Here is a 16597-nt window from a genome sequence, read left to right on the forward strand (position 1 = left end):
GAATATCTTCATTTCTCCTCTATAAGCTAGTTCTTATAGGATGTTATTAGTACATGTAATGGTAGGCTTAATACGACTTGAAATCAACTGATAACTCCGTGGATTTAAGTTAAAATTGTATGTGATGATGTTGTTCCGTGGGTTCATGGGTTTGAATCTAACTGATTTGTTGTGAGGATGTGCAAGATTAAACATTCAAGTTCCTTGGGCTTGATAATTTGTTTCATATCGCAAATCTTGTATTCAGGCAAGTTCATGGCGTGGAAAACATATGAAGATTACACTCATGGAAAGTGAAGATTCTCAGAAAGAAGAGCACATTAATGCCTTCTTTCAGGTGTATGTTTGCTTTCATCCTTGACAATTCTAGTTTCTTACTATATACGATTCTTATTGAAGTAGCCCATTAATTCTCGAGACACTTCTTCTGTGGAAATTCATGTTAAATAAGCCTAGCAATTTGAACAAGAAAATTATAAATTAGCTAAGATGCGAGTTTGCTCGAACACATTGCAGAACATCCTTCTTTCCGCACAAATTTCTAAATTTAGTTAGGTTTAAAATATTATGCTTCTTATTCTTTGAGGCAATAGCTTCTAATAAAGACATTACATCTCTATTGGAACTGCCTATGTCCTTCCCCATATCATTTCCATGTTCTTTCAAGCCTTTTTTTTTAAAAGGTCAACATTTTATTAGAAAAAGAGAGCATTCAAAGACTTAGTTTAAAAATGTGAGAGAATATAAAACTTAAACAATTATAGCATACAATATCAAGATTATAATGGATGTTGACAAACAAAAAGAAATAAGGATAGAAATTTATAAAATCCTTTGTACACTGCATCCATGAAGATGATTACATACTTGCTAGATAATTGTTCACGGTTTACCTGGAACGAAACTAAGTTGTATCCTAAAAGTCAATAAAACCTACCTAGTAGACCAAATGTCTCGTATTCGATTCTCATTCAGAACGCATTGGTAAAAGGGGGCCATGACTGTGGGGGGTCGTGCTAGCCACCCCAGGACTAAACCCAGATAAAAAAAGAAAAAAACAATACAACTTAATTCACGTTATTAAGCCATGATATAATGTGATCTTAAGATAGCAGGATTCAATGCGAAACATATGTTTCACATTTACACAAGTGAAGTTGATTTTGCTGGCTCAGGAGGTCTCATCTTCGGTTGTTTATTTGATATTTTTTGAGTGAATATTGTATGTCATGTCTATGTACTTTTTTAATATTAGACTATTTGTTAACAGTTTTTGATATAAGGCCTTCAGTTTGGCAATTATCTTAAGCCGATCAAATTTGTAGATAGACTTGAGATTTAATTTGTTGCAGCTACTTCTTGATGTGTTGAACTACTCTGCTGCAGGTTTTTCTGCTTTATCGAGGTATCCCGTATCAGATGACAACGAGCCTATGGCCTCAGTTGAAAATTTTACTTATGAACAACTGAATCTGACAAAAGACTCAATCAATATTAGAACTGATCGAAGGTATGAAATTAAAAACAATGAGTATTAATTGTACTTCTAGACTCAATATTAGAACTGGATTTTGTCCCGCTTCTTACATTATCAAATTAGATACCCTTTATGTCAAGTTTGAAGTTTTTTGAAGTAGTCATAACTTGTTAGCAAGCATAATTGTCAAACAATGAGATCAAACTTCTTCTTCCAAGCAATGTCATACAAAAAGCAAATAGAAGCTGGATATTATGTTATGCTCTTTAAAAAAATTGTGAATGAGGCACAAAATAAAGTGTATATATGGCAAAAAAACAAATTGTGAATGAGGTGATAATACAGACATTGTCAAGAAGATAAATATATTACGTGAGTAGATCAAAGCTAATATAGTAACAGCTGCTGCTAGTGGGAAGAACCTGGAAGGTATCATGATTTTATTCTTTACCCTAATACATGAGTTACTAATCAAAATCATATAGCACACACACTCTATGTTTTTTATTTTGGGGAAGGGAATTACATTCAGAACTTAACTTATTTTTCATATTAAAATATTTATAAAAGTACAACAACAAAAAAATACTATAATTTGCAACGATATGGAACTATGTTAATGTTTTTTTTCCTTGGTATCCGACATTCCTTTTGTATAAATCTTTTGGAAGAACACATCTGAATTGGCCTCATTTGAAAGCACTTTTTTTCTTTGTATTTGGATCTGTCCAGATAAATAGATGTTTGGAAACTAAGATTAGGCATTGTTTGATAACACAATTTATCACTTAATCTAAATAAGTGCTTATGTGAATTAAGTTAATTTGATATAATTTTATAATTATTTAGATTCAACTCAAGTTAAGCTAAACGTCTCGCTTAATTTAGTAATATAGTTAGAGCGTCTATAAAACGACTTTTAAAATCCAAAGTAGGAACTTGAAGGTTTAAAGTTAGTGTAAAAGAACTTTGTTAACCATAGGTTGGCTGTCCATTTGTAATTAAGTTGTGGTTTTTGCTTCGGCAAAATAATTAAATATATTGATATTGATAAAGATAAAGAATAACTGCTTTGTCTTTATTTTTATTTATTTCTTCGAAGCAGATTGGCTATGTTAATCCATTTATGCTTTTATCTTGATTATTCTTTTTTTCAGAAACGGGAGGTGAGGATGATGGAATTCTGGATGTGAGTGATGATGATTTTTTCTTAAATGGAAATTCAAGTGATGAAGCTGATGCTGATGAGTTGAAAATAAAAAGTACAAGGTAAATGTTCATTAAACTTAAACCATGTTTGCTTTGTGGCTATTAGTTTCTTGTTGACACATCCTCTATGAAAAATCATTCTTGTCCATGTTCCACTACTCATGTTCATTTTGTATGGTTCAATTGAAAATCGTGTATCTCATTGACAACTTTATGCAACTTCATGTTCCTTCTAACTTTGAAACAATTGAAACCCTTTTGGTACATAGAGTTTTGAGTTTTGATATGTGATCTCATCTAACTCAAATTTTGTTTGTCATCTGGCCACCATTTGCGATCCATCTTAAAATACAACTTGCAGTTTTTTTGTACCAAACAAAAATATGCATGTTCTAAAAAATTGGGATCATGATCGGGCAATTACTTCCATTTAATTTGTTAAATGAAACTTTGATTTACTACCCTTTTTTTTTTAACTACAAATTTGACAATTTTTCAATAGGATTAAGATACAACTCAATTTTAGTTATAATTTGCATGAAACTATTGATGATGTATAAGGAGTTTTCATCAATTTTTTTATTTTTATTAGTTTCTGAACACACTAGAAATGCTATATGTATAGATGCATTATCCATCTAATTTTAGAAAATTATACCAACTTCATTTTTTTTTTCTTTTTTTGTATCTCTTTTGCATTCCTTGAAACACTAGACATTGTTCATATCTTGTCTGCAATTTCTGTTATTCCTATCCAGGGTACAAACATCTAATTTTAGAAAATTATACCAACTTTAATTTATTTTTCTTATTTTGTATCTCTTTTGCATTCCTTGAAACACTAGACATTGTTCATATCTTGTCTGCAATTTTTGTTATTCCTATCCAGGGTACAAACATCTAGCTAATTCATCAAGGAAACCAGCAGCATCCATGTTAGTCAATATCTTGTGTATCAAATATACAGTTGTGTTGTTTATTCTTCCCCTAAGTTGTTATTTTAATGCATTTGTATACATAGGCATATAGAAATTACTATGTTAATCATTGTTTTTAATTAAATTAGACTAAAGAAATTACAATATTAAAGGCTTATGGAGATTGAAGATGAAGCTGCTTTAGAATAATTTATAAAGATAATAAAGTGAAAGCACAATAGATTCATTCATGCTCTGGTTCTAGAGGAAACAGAACTTGGAAGTGAGAACGAGTGATGAAAGGTGGGAGATTTAATGGCGGAAAATTAAATGCTTTTTGTTTTGTTTTCTGTATTAATAATTTAATTAGTTTATTCTTACCAAAACAACTGGTATACATTTGTGCAGAGAAGAATGAAGGAATTTCCCGGCACCCGCACATCGATATTTCTGAGGCTATTCCAATTAGTGGTGGGTATAGCCTCATTAATTGTCTTCAAGTTAACAATTGGTAAAATCCAATTCTCTTTTATAAGGAAAGTTTACATTCATTATCTATGTAATCTTCTTAACAAATACTAGAAACAAATTAATTAATTTGAAAATACTAGAAACAAATTTGGATCAAGATATAACATTTAGGAAGGCTTTGTATGTACTATTGTGTGAATATGGTTAATTTTATTTGGACAGCTATCTATCTATCTTATGTATGTTTTATTTGGACATGAATAATGAATTACTCTGTTGTCTCTATAAAATTGGTCAACCAACCTATCTAGTGCAGTGCAGTGCATACATATGAGAGAAACAACAAAATAATAGATAGTAAGTAAGTAAATCTTTATATGATTATATCTAACTCATTATTGACATTAGGAGTTCTCTGTCGAGTCATTACCATCAGAGACAAAATTAATGTCGTTATGGAGAGAAATTAAGTATTAATTTAAGATCATGCTTACTACTAAAGTCAAGCTAAGTCAAACTGTCGACACAGTCATCTTTTAAAAAGCAAATCATAAATTGTTCATTCACACATACAATGTGTTCCTGAAAATAATAATGGAGGAGTTCTATCCTCCTGAAATATTTTCCATTTCCAACCCTCCCAGAATGAATGAAAAGAAGGAAAGATGAATTAGACCAACAGTTCAAATATAAAACCATATAAATATAATATTTTAATTAGTTAATTCGCTTTCTAATCACATGCAACAAAGTTATATATAATAATAACATGAACAACTAAAGAGAGACATAGGGTTTGCAATATCACAATCCGGGCCGCTTGAGTACATTATATAAATATCTGGCTACTTAACCATATCTTAGGAAACACGTACGTATATATAGTACTACTGCAAAGGAGGTGGAGGCCCGGCGGCGGCGGCAACGGGAGGCTGAGGTGTAGGTCCGGCGGCGGCAACGGGAAGAGGAGGCGGAGGAGGAGGACGACGCAACAACCGATTCATCGCGAAGACAAAGGCGGCGATTAAGACTAAGAGTATTACAAAAAAAACAAGTGAGAATTGGATTGGATTCAGCATATTCAAACGGAATGTGAGTTATAGAGGATAAATGGTAATTAGTGGGATTATAATATGTGTGGAGAGTAGAAATCAGTATTTTAGAAAGAATTTTTTTTTAAAAAAAAAATATATATTATGGGAAAATTGTTTGAAAATGGTTAGACAAGGAATTGTCCTTTTTCTAAACCTGGTTTGTTTGTTTGTTTGGGAATTGAGACTATAATTTAAAAAAGATAGCTAGGGATGGAGACATGCTTTGCATCATCAATATTCAATCTTCTAAATAAAACAATTTATAATTTAAAAAATATAATAAATTTAATAGTCATAACTTTTCATATATTTAGTTAATTATATTTTGGAAAAAGGCATATAAATACCATATATATTCTCTTTTGTTATTTATTTATTAATTTTAATTGCAATTTAATTCATTGCTCTCATTAGCAGTTTTGTTTTGATTATTTAACTGACTTTTAACTATTTTTAAATAATTGTGTTGGATATAAATTATTAAAAAAATTATTACAATAAATAAATTTAACAAGCTTAAGCAATTAATTAACACAATTAATATAAATAGATATAGAAAAAAGAAAATCATTTAAAAATTTAGGTTGAAATCTAAGGACTCCTCTGCATAAAATTTTTTTTATACAATTTATAAATTATTTTAAAAAAAATTGATCTGTATTGATTTGAGAAAAAAAATATTTTTTAAAAATATTTTAAAAATATTAATATATAATGATAAAACATTTTAATATTTGTATTAATAAATTGAGTAATGTTATTAATAAAATTAAATAATGTTTGATCCACTTAAAATTATTCTTAAAAAATTAACCAGACTTCCTAAATATAAATTTAATTTTATACGTAGATATTAATTTAATGTTAAAAATTCATCCATAGATGAAAAGTACAACAGAAAAACTAAGGAAAATGATTATCAAATTGAGATTTTTAAAATTCTAAAAGGGTGATAGTTAAAATATATATATATATATATATATATATATATATATATATATATATATATATATATATATATATATATATATATATATATATATAAAAGGTGTAATTCGATTTCAGTTATGTATGAAACTAGAATGAATATTTGAAAAATATGAACAATAATAGTAGAAAATATATTTTTTTATAAATTGATTTACATATAATTTATTAATAGTATTCTTTAAGGTAGAGTTTTTTATATAATTGAATTATATAATAATTATTTTTTGCGAATCAATAAAATTGAGTGAATTGATGATCGAACCTATCTTTTAACGTATCTGGTTGAACAGGTTAATGTATTGAAAGCCACAATTTAAATTTTTTACAAATTTAGATAACATTTTATTTAAACACAAGTAAAAAACAATTAAACCATCTAAAAATGGTCAATAATTCATTCTCATATCTATATATTGATCCAACCATCATAATTTTTATATCTTTACCTGATCACTGTATTATCTTAAAAAAAAATAAAACCTAGCTAGTCCCAAATGTGAGCTTATTTTTGAAAAGGATAAGCCTTATCTATCATAAAATATAGTCATATTCATTTCTTAGAGATAACCCTAGGAGTCCATTAATTTTAGATAAGGTAGAGACAATAGAGTCATAGAGTCGATTAATTCTTTTGATTATTTAATTCGATGTCTAATAAATGTATTAGTCTTATTCCTTGCCTAGAAACCACCCTATGCGACCATTAAGTTTAGACAATGTTTAGATAATAAAGACTTGAATGCTTCCCGAGTAAGAAGATGACGCAAAAGTGAAGTGAAAAATAAAATGTTGCTCGATTGAAATTCAAACTATAGATCCTTCGGTATGCCCGACTAAGTCCTCAGACTTGTATGAATATGGCAATACTAAGTCTGTTCCTTCGGTATCATTCTCAACAGATACCCGAAGTGTCTTTTTATACTGGTCGGTTGTTTATGTTAACCAGATGACTTCCGGTTTTTCCATAGCTTCTGATTTGCCCGACTGTTTAATGATTCTGGCCTTCTGATTTGACCGATCTTGTCTTTCTTGTTCGGTCAGGTTTGGGGTCGGTTTGATTGCTTGACCGGTTAAGTTTCTTAACCGGTTAAGTAGTTTGACCGGTTGAATAAAACCGGTTAAGTTTCTTTGCACAAGAGATTTATTTTTGTTAAGTTTTATTTAACCGATCTAATTTTATCTAACAATAATATTACAAATGAAGTTAAGACTTACCTTGAATAGAATATAGACCTAAGAAACATTGGAGAAGAATGCTTTAGCCGATTGTAAGCATCCTCGTCGGAGAAGAAAATTTTATCATCGGAGACGATGTTGTCAACGCTCTCAATTTCTTTTAATCTCTCTTATGATTCTCTCTCTAGAATTTAGGAAAATTATTTACAATCCAATTTACTGTCCAAATAATGAGGGTGAACATGTCCAAGTAAGGTTAATTTGAGGGTTTTTGGTCTTTTAACACGCAACCAATTCTATGAGTCATACAGATCGAGTTTTGAGTTCAGGCTGAGCCTCCTAGGTAGATAACTTGTCTAGCTACATTCTACAACTTAAATCAGTCGGTTTCATGCCTTGTAACCCAAGTTAAAAATAAAAATTAAAAGTCAAGTCTCTTTTTTGTTTCGTCTTTAGTAGCGAACTTTTATGAGCTCTAGTAAACGACTCATACTATCAATGACGGTGTTCTTGGACTCATTGAAAATGTGAGTGTTCATACATTTCTCGATAGAACGTCAATACCTTTGGCTTGCGGGAGACCTAGTGCGGGCTGTAGGCCGAACCACGAGCGCTACTTGGTATCAATAGAAATCTGAATCAATGACCTTTCCAATGACAACTCATTTCTCAAATGGTTGAGTAGATAAAAAGTTATGAACTTTTGAAGTTGCACACAACTTTAGTTTGCACTAAAAGTTGAACTTGTGCACTTGCATCGTCTTGCGAGTGCATGGAAGGTCCCTTAAACATTGAATGACAATGTGAAACTAGTTCCATTCGATCGGTATATGTCTCAGATTTTCGAGGATATGTCTCGTCGAAGACGATGATGTCAACGCTCTCAATTTCTCTCAAGCATAGAAAATATATCTCTCTTCTTTTTTGAAGCACAATTGTTCAAGTTATGGATTTAAAAACCAAAGATATGTCAATTTCGATCTAATTTTGGGAACATTGCCTTATTTCGAAACTACGTTGAGTTTGAAGGTTTCAAACTACAATCAGGCTAAGAATTATTGTAGAAGACTCTTAGAGCTTTTCAAAACATCCAAGATCTTTCAAATCCATCAAGTATAGAGATTGCGGTGATTTTTAGAATTTTAGGGTTGTTGTTGATCGTCCTTCAGCTAGAAGATACTGAATGAAGAACATCAAATGGGTTCTTTCATGGATAGACTTCGCTAACGAAGATGCTGATGTCATCCCACGTATTTGACTATTCTTGGCATGGTTGACTCGCGTTTTCTTGCGTTGACCGAGTCTTGAAACGCCGGGGATGACACGATTTTCTCTTTTTTGATCTTTTGAGCACCTTCCTGAAATATTGCAAAATGTAATATTATACTCAAAATTCATAATCTTTCAAACCGATTAATTTGAACGTATCAGTTCTTCCAAATTTTTAGTGTTAATGCACAATTGTGTTTGGACACAAAAACGGACGTTTAAATAGTTATTTTGTGCATTTTATAAAATAGCAATATTATACTTAAAATTCACGATTTGTCATGCTGGTTAATCTGAACGTGTTAACCCTTCAAATTTTGAGTACTTTCAAAAAGTATCGTTTAGACCGTGTTAAAATAGGCCTACGTACCAAGGGCAGTTTGTGAAACGGTTATAGTATTCTTAGTATCCCGATCTAATAATCAAGTATGATCATCATATTAGATCAGACATGTTTATTGTAATTTTGGAGTGTAAAAATATGTTGTCCACAAACGGTGAAGACAGCAAATACGGTGGAAACCTTAGATTTCTATATGAAAGATCATGAAATTAAAAGGGTATATCAATAAGTATTAAAGTCACAATTAGAGTTTTGATTTTAAAAGTTAATGATAATTAGATGTCTTATAGTATTAGTATTATGATGAGTATTAGTGTCATTCATTTTTTCTCTAACTTCAAAATTTTGGATATTCTTGAGAATTGAATATAGAATGAATTATTTGAAAAAGTGTAATTAGAGATAAGTTTATTAATTATTATCCACAAAACTTTAGGCTTCCAGTTGTTTTGAAAAGTTGATCAAAGTGTGGGCGGTAATACAAAAGCCTATTAAAGAAATTAAAAATCAAAGAAATTAAAGTTTAGTAACCGAATGCAATTAGGGTTGTTTTCTTAGATTGAAAAAGTTATTGGGATGGGAATGGAAATAAATAGAAACTTTGAGGGTGTTATTACAATGATGGAGACAAAAACAAGCTTTGTGATTTGTTTCGTTTCATTAAATATATATATTATAAATTAATGAAAATAAATATTTTATTTTTATCTTTTAATTAAATAAAAGTATAAAATAGTTTATAAAAAAATTCATATATAATGTTAATTCTCTTAATTCAAAATTAGAAAAATAAAAAACTAAACATGACAAGCTTTAAACGGGTAGGTCATGTTCGAAGGTTAAAAGATGCCGGAACAGAAATTTAAGTCTCCCCTTTTTATTATTATTATTTCTTGTTTTACAACAGATAATTAATTAAGAAAATATTCATAAATAATTAAATTTTGACTACTCATAATTAAATATAAATATAATAACTTATTTATAATGTCATTATAATTAACATAAAAAAGATGGTTAATATTCTGATGGGGGAGAGAAACCCATGTACAATCAAGCCAAAAAAGTGTTTATTTTATAATTTGTAGACATAAATGGGACATAAACAGTTATAGTCCTGTTTTTTTTATTTAGCACGTTAAAATAGTATTGGGCCTTCAAAACTACCGGGAGATCCCGTAGCTTAGCACGTGTCGAATGATACCTGACAATATGAAACCCGGGGTGGCTCGAGATTCATAAAGATGGCAGTTAGGTTTATGATGATTAAGGTGGCCGAAATTGAAATTTTAGTCTCCCCTTACATAATTTGTATTAATATTTTTCGTTTTACAACTGGTAATTAATTTAGAGAATACTCATAAATAATTAAATTTTGACTGTAATGTATAATTTAATTTTGAATGTCATTATAATTTTATATAAAAATGATATGTTAATAATCTGATGAGCCGAGAGTTACCCATATATGACCCAACCCAAAGATATGTCTACAATTAATTGGGCCAATTTGAAAATTTGGGTTTTTTCTTATTTGTTTATTATTTCTTATTTTCCAACTAATTTTTCGTTTGTTTAAAGAATACTCATAATTAAATATAGTAACTTAATTTTAATGTCATTATAATTAACATACAAAAAAAAGTTAATATTCTGATGGGCGAAAGCCCAAAAGTTGTTTATTTTATAATTTGTAGACATAAATGGGTCATAATGTTTATGGTTAATTATTTTTTATTTCGCTTAGTTCTGTTAGTCCGTTTTTTTATATTCAGCACGTTAAAATGTGATTGGGCCTTCATAACCCTAGGAGATTCCGTAGCTTAGCACGTGTCGAATGACACTTGGCAATATAAAACTCGGGGTGGCTTGAGCTTCAAAAGGATGGCGGTTAGGTTTATAATGATAAAGAGTGCCGAAATTAAAATTTGAGTCTCCTCTTTCATAGTTTTTATTAATATTTCTCGTTTTACAACTGGTAATTAATTTAGAGCATATACATAAATAATTAAATTTTGACTGCAAGGTATAATTTACTTTTGAATGTAATTATAATTTTATATTAAAAATGATATGTTAATAATATGATGAGCCGAGAGTTACCCATATATGACCCGGCCCAAAGATGTGTTTGAGTTTAAAATTGAACGTCGGGCCTTTAACAATTAATTGGGCCGGTTTGAAAATTTAGGTTTTTTCTTGTTTGTTTATTATTTCCTATTTTCTAACTAATTTTTCGTTTGTTTAAAGAATACTCATTATTAAATATAACAACTTACTTTTAATGTCATTATAAATTATAATTAACATACAAAAAGATATAGTTAATATTCTGATGGACGAGAGAAGTCTACTTACAATCAAGTCTAAAAGGTGTTTATTTTATAGAGTACTCTATTTTATAATATCTTTACATAAATTGATGATTATGTTTATTGTTAATTATTTTTTATTTTGCTTAGCTATGTTAATCCCGTTTTCTTTTATATTCAGCAAGTTAAAATGTTATCGTGCCTTCGTAACCTTGGGAGATTCCGTAGCTTAACACGTATGTAACCTTGGAAAATAATTTAGGATTTTTCTAACTTATCGTAAAAGTTTGTGGGTATATTTGTCATGTTAAGAGTTCATGTGAATAAATTTAATTTATGTAAATGGCGGGAAATGGAAGATCTTAGACAAAAGGTAAAATTAGTGTGAGAGTGAAAGACGATTGAGTTGAAGGAGTGAGCAATGGCAGCGACGACGACGGATACTTTGCAAAGCCTTCTGCAATCCATCAAATCATCCGAGGTAAGCATTTCTTTTCGTTGAATCATTAACTCAATTTCAATGCTTCGTTGTTTTTTCTTCAAAAATGGTCTAATATCTTCATTTCTCCTCTATAAGCTAGTTCTTATAGGATGTTATTAGTACATGTAATGGTAGGCTTAATACGACTTGAAATCAACTGATAACTCCGTGGATTTAAGTTAAAATGGTATGTGATGATGTTGTTCTGTGGGTTCATGGGTTTGAATCTAACTGATTTGTTGCGAGGATGTGCAAGATTAAACATTCAAGTTCCTTGGGCTTGATAATTTGCTTCATATCGCAAATCTTGTATTCAGGCAAGTTCATGGCGTGGAAAACATATGAAGATGACACTCATGGAAAGTGAAGATTCTCAAAAAGAAGAGCACATTAATGCCTTCTTTCAGGTGTATGTTTGCTTTCATCCTTGACAATTCTAGTTTCTTACTATATACGATTCTTATTGAAGTAGCCCATTAATTCTCGAGAAACTTCTTCTGTGGAAATTCATGTTAAATAAGCCTAGCAATTTGAACAAGAAAATTATAAATTAGCTAAGATGCGAGTTTGCTCGAACACATTGCAGAACATCCTTCTTTCTGCACAAATTTCTAAATTTGTTAGGTTTAAAATATTATGCTTCCTATTCTTTGAGGCAATAGCTTCTAATAAAGACATTACATCTCTATTGGAACTGCCTATGTCCTTCCCCATATCATTTCCATGTTCTTTCAAGCCTTTTTTTTAAAAGGTCAACATTTTATTTGAAAAAGAGAGCATTCAAAGACTTAGTTTAAAAATGTGAGAGAATATAAAACTTAGACAATTATAGCATACAATATCAAGATTATAATGGATGTTGACAAACAAAAAAAATAAGGATAGAAATTTATAAAATCCTTTGTACACTGCATCTATGAAGATGATTACATACTTGCTAGATAATTGTTCACGGTTTACCTGGAACGAAACTAAGTTGTATCCTAAAAGTCAATAAAACCTACCTAGTAGACCAAATGTCTCGTATTCGATTCTCATTCAGAACGCATTGATAAAAGGGGGCCATGACTGTGGGGGGTCGTGCTAGCCATCCCAGGACTAAACCCAGATAAAAAAAGAAAAAAACAATACAACTTAATTCACGTTATTAAGCCATGATATAATGTGATCTTAAGATAGCAGGATTCAATGCGAAACATATGATTCACATTTACACAAGTGAAGTTGATTTTGCTGTCTCAGGAGGTCTCATCTTCTGTTGTTTATGTGATATTTTTTGAGTGAATATTGTATGTCATGTCTATGTACTTTTTTTAGTATTAGACTATTTGTTAACAGTTTTTGATAGAAGGCCTTCAGTTTGGAAATTATCTTAAGCCATCAAATTTGTAGATAGACTTGAGATTTAATTTGTTGCAGCTACTTCTTGATGTGTTGAACTACTCTGCTGCTGGTTTTTCTGCTTTATCGAGGTATCCCGTATCAGATGACAACGAGCCTATGGCCTCAGTTGAAAATTTTACTTATGAACAACTGAATCTGACAAAAGACTCAATCAATATTAGAACTGAAGGTATGAAATTAAAAACAATGAGTATTAATTGTACTTCTAGACTCAATATTAGAACTGGATTTTGTCCCGCTTCTTACATTATCAAATTAGATACCCTTTATGTCAAGTTTGAAGTTTTTTGAAGTAGTCATAACTTGTTAGCAAGCATAATTGTCAAACAATGAGATCAAACTTCTTCCTCCAAGCAATGTCATCAAAAAAGCAAATAGAAGCTGGATATTATGTTATGCTCTTTAAACAAATTGTGAATGAGGTGATAATACAGACATTGTCAAGAAGATAAATATATTACGTGAGCAGATCAAAGCTAATATAGCAACAGCTGCTGCTAGTGGGAAGAACCTGGAAGGTATCATGAATTTACTCTTTACCTCATTTTATCTTGATCGGATTTGTAAGGTTAGCCTTGCAGATGTTTAAAAGATAGTCGTTAAGATGACAAATTCGGGGAGATATGATATGGGTTCAATTTTTTTTTTCTTTTCTTTTTTTGTATCTCTTTTGCATTCCTTGAAACATTAGACATTGTTCATATCTTGTCTGCAATTTCTGTTATTCCTATCCAGGGTACAAACATCTAATTCATCAAGGAAACCAGCAGCATCCGGATTATCAAGTGGCAAAAGGAATCATGTTAGTTCTAACAATATCTTGTGTATCAAATATACTGTTATGTTGTTTATTCTTCCCCTAAGTGCTTATTTTAATGTATTTGTGCAGAAACAGATTTCTGCTCAAGCCAAGATGCCTCTACCTCGCCCCACCTCCAGTTCTTTCTCGAATTCTGCTCGATCTGTGAAGCCCCCACCTCGCCCCACCTCCAGTTCTTTCTCGAATTCTGCTCGAGCTGTGAAGCCTCCACCTCGACCCACTTCCAGTTCTTTCTCGAATTCTGCTCAAGCCAGGGTGCTTCCATCTCTCCCCCCAACCCCCAGTTCTTTCTCAAATTCTGCTCAAGCCAGGGTGCCTCCATCTCTCCCCACCCCCAGCTCTTTCTCGAATTCTGCTCATGGAAATTCGAACTTTGGAGGTTTTACAAGTAAGAAACCCGTTGTTCACAGAGCCGAATTTTCTGCACCAAGCTACACATCCAACACCTGGAATGGACCATCGTTTGGAAATAGGGCAGCTTCAGATGTTGGGACAGTAGTAGGGCTGAGCAGTAATGTTAGCTCCAGTTCTGAAATTAGAAAACCACGGAGAAAAAGAAGGGCAAAGAAGAAAAAACAGGTGAACAAAATCTGTAGATTTATTTTATTTTTATCCGGGTTTATTCCTAGGTTGACTAGCATATAGCGTTCGGTAGGAATTCAACTTAAAAAAATTGCTTTCTTCTGACATTTTATTCTGATTCTTTTAGCATACTTAGTTAGGATTACTAGTCTTTGACCTGATATATTACTAGTCTTTGACCTATGTTAAAAGACTAAACAACATCTTAACTGGATTTTTGTGTGTGTTTAATCTTTAAGCCACATATCATCACCCTTCTCTTCTTACTGGAACACTTTTATTTATTTATTTATTTTGTCGTTTTCGCGACAAAATGAGAAGGGTTCAGTGAGTAAAAAGTGGTCTTATCAAATCTGTTTCATAATTATAGTGATTTTATTATGTAAGTACAAATTTGAAAATTGGCTTAATTATGGGTTACTCATTCTGTTAGGATTTTAGCAGTATGTCCTTGTCATTTGGTTGAGGTTGAGAAGTTTGTTGTATAATATAATGTATCATTTCATTTCATTCCATTTGATTATTATTATTATTAATTTGTCTTTGGTTCTCCTGTGCAGGAAAATTAAACAATCTTGGCTTATATAAGTATTATGTACCATTAACAAGACTAATCGAAGCGATTTTATATATTCAATTTACAGTCAAACTAATTATGAATGTTACTTTCTTTCCAGTTTTTCCATGTAGGTTGTTAAATTTTGTTAGTGTAAAATGGATTTATTTTATTGTCCTCCTCCCTTTCACTCACTTTATTCTATTTTAGTTTAAAAATATAAATTAACTAAAAACACTTGATGATATGAATGTATTTATAAACATCAGGCAACCTATATTTAATTAAAATGGTTATAAATTAAATTGTTTCAGGTGAATGCAAATCTGTTAGTATAGAATAAAACATGGTTTGTCCATTGAATATATAACAACAAAGATGCTTGATATTTAAGTAGTCCAATATATATATATATATATATATATATATTGTAAACTAATATGATAGTGTCACAAATAAATGAATCTATATAGTGTATGGAAATTATAATGGTTAAGTTAAAGTCATTATCACACTTATATGAACTTTTCAGTTCTGATTGAAGTAGTTAAGTAACTTCTTGTTGATTGATTGGAAATGGTGATTTTTGTGACCGAATTGGGTGATAACACTCTATTAAGTTATTTAAAAATTAATATTTTGTTATTATTACACTCACAAATATTTTTAAAATCTGTGGAAATAAAATGTGAGAGTGATTTTATTTTGATTTGGTATGAATGATGTAATTAAATTATATAATGTTTTTTAAGTAAAAAATGAATAAAAATAATAAATTTTAGATAAGTTAAAAAAATAGTTTGATCAACTTTTGTCCAGAAAATTTTATTTCCTCGACAAAAACTAATTATTATTTTTGGTTGATGTCAAATTTTAGCAAGAAATATATCTTTCTTTATTTTGAGCAACCATTTTGCTTACAATATTATATATATATATATATATATATATATATATATATATATATATATATATATATATATATATATATATATATATATAATGCTACATATTATCTTTGTGCTTTTTATTCTATTTTCATAAATAAGTATTTAAAAAATTATTAATATTATTGTATAAAATAATATATTTAAAAAATATTGTGATAATATTATTATATTCATTTTATAAATTTTATATAATATTTATATATCAGACATAAATTATATAATTTTTTTAATATAATTCAATACAATATCTTTTTTCTATTTCAACCTCACTTCCTACAATAATAATAATAAATTACAAAAATTTTATTTTTATTTTTTAATCTTTTAGCAAGTTATATGTAACATTGTTTAAAACAGAATAATAATAATAATAATAATAATAATAATAATAATAATAATAATAATAATGATGAGTTGTTTCTAGAACAAATGTGTTCATGCACGGGAAGTTGTGAGTGAGGTTAGACAAGGAATTGTTTGAAAAAGGTTAGACAAAGAATAGTCCTTTTACTAAACCTGGTTTGTTTGTTTGTGAATTTTAATTAT

The 16597-nt window shown here is 29.9% G+C and overlaps 1 pseudogene; it reads left to right on the top strand.

The window, feature by feature from the left end:
* The first annotated feature begins 286 nt into the window (after positions 1-286).
* On the top strand, positions 287-15280 carry LOC124924693 (annotated as a pseudogene).
* The last annotated feature ends 1317 nt before the right edge of the window (positions 15281-16597 follow it).

Source organism: Impatiens glandulifera, chromosome 2 (assembly GCF_907164915.1).
Source record: "Impatiens glandulifera chromosome 2, dImpGla2.1, whole genome shotgun sequence".
Taxonomy (NCBI): domain Eukaryota; kingdom Viridiplantae; phylum Streptophyta; class Magnoliopsida; order Ericales; family Balsaminaceae; genus Impatiens; species Impatiens glandulifera.